Source organism: Nannobrachium achirus, assembly GCF_963921795.1.
Source record: "Nannobrachium achirus genome assembly, chromosome: 10".
In the NCBI taxonomy this organism is placed as follows: domain Eukaryota; kingdom Metazoa; phylum Chordata; class Actinopteri; order Myctophiformes; family Myctophidae; genus Nannobrachium; species Nannobrachium achirus.
In genome coordinates this window covers 24,925,881-24,927,485 of record NC_137819.1, presented here as the reverse complement: position 1 = coordinate 24,927,485, position 1,605 = coordinate 24,925,881, and the positions used below count along the sequence as shown (strand labels likewise).

The 1,605-nt window shown below is 38.6% G+C and overlaps 1 long non-coding RNA gene across 1 annotated transcript; it reads right to left on the bottom strand.

The window, feature by feature from the left end:
• Positions 1-250: 250 nt before the first annotated feature.
• LOC308293322 lies at positions 251-1,346 on the bottom strand. The gene is made up of 3 exons (XR_013962451.1): positions 1,304-1,346; positions 1,037-1,102; positions 251-721 (listed from the first exon to the last, which is right to left on the bottom strand). It is a non-coding gene; the product is annotated as an uncharacterized lncRNA (long non-coding RNA).
• Positions 1,347-1,605: the final 259 nt, after the last annotated feature.

Sequence of the window (1,605 nt, the reverse complement as noted above, 5' to 3'; positions counted from 1 at the left end):
AGAAGTAAGAGCAGTAGTAAGGAGCAGTGCAGAACATTGACACAGTGACATGAGATTCAGCCTGAATCCTGCTTCTGCTTTCAGGGTTCTTTTTAGGTTGAAGTACAGTACAAATGATTGATGAAAATGAAAATAAAATATAAAACAACATTTTAGACACTAGAACTCAATTGTAATACTGCAAATGGAAAAAGGTTGTGGCCTACCTGCACTTACACAGGCCTCAACCACTACATGTCTACAGAGTGTATGTGTGCGTGTGTGCGTGCGTGCGTGCGGGTGTGCGTGCGTGCGTGTTTGTGTGTGTGTGTGTGATTCAACCGTCTCAAGCAGGGAAACAGATTCTCCACAGTAGGGTTTCATATTGAAACAGTAACCTGTACCTGAATCACAGAGAATATAAGATTTTATCCCATATTTCACTGGTTTCTGTGGATTGTAGACCTTGAAATTTAGGCGCCCTTTGAATAAAAGTGTACCTATCAATGGAAATATCTTGGTTTGGTTTGTACAGTTCACGGATTTTGGAGATAATCTAGAACTGGGCGTATTTTGAACATCCTGTCACCACTCTTTGCATCTGGACCTGTGTTATCAGTTCCAGGTAGTCCACTGGATCTTGGGACTCTTGGCTCCATTCTGTTTCACTCCAGCCAGGCTCCTCCGGGTCTGCTGAACTCTGCACCCCTACACCTACCACGTACACGAGCCCATGGTCGATCTGTAAATTATACAAATACATAATTACTACGAGTAAGCAGTGTTGTTTTTGACAGCAAATTTTGATTTTGTTTCAGTCGTAGTCTTTTGAATAAAATGTCTTTTAGTTTTAGTCTAGTTTTAGTTGACTGATCATCATAAGATTTTAGGTAACTAAATCTACAGTTGATTTAGTCGACTAAAATCTATTTTGGCAGGCCTTGATGGCATCGTAATGACTGATTTTACACTTGGTTGTGTGCTGAAAATAGCCGATCTACAAGCTCACAACGCGTCTGGTGCTAAGTCTGATTTACAGAAAAAAGGTGTTCTTTACCTATCCTTGTCCTTGGATGACCACGATGTGGCAATGAAGAAGTAGGCTGTGCTGCACTCGACTCTTCTGAAATCACAGTAGTAAAATATAAACTAGTAAACATGATGTGCACAAAATGAAATCAATTATTTACACACCCAGCATGTCTCAGACAGGTCCATGACATTATGATGTAAATGATAAAAGCATTGAACAAACAGATAGCTGTATCTACTCTAAAATGCTATAGAATTATACAAAATGCATCAGTTTTTGTTTTCTCCTTACCTTCAAACGGTATAGACCTAAGAACACAAGGAGTCCCCGGCACCTCTCCATCCGACCCATCATCTAAAGCCAGGAAAATATCAAATAGTTTATATGTAAACAAATCAATTTACAATTTTGACATTAGCAAATATGAGTGACTTACAATAAGTTCATATGTAATACATAAAATGCAGATATAGTAAATAGTTACCATGCATTTACTGTCACAGTGAAATGCCCTTTATACCCTGTATGTATAATATATAAAATGTCACAATGCAACATAGCTCTGTTTACACAAAGCTGTACTCCCTCCAACT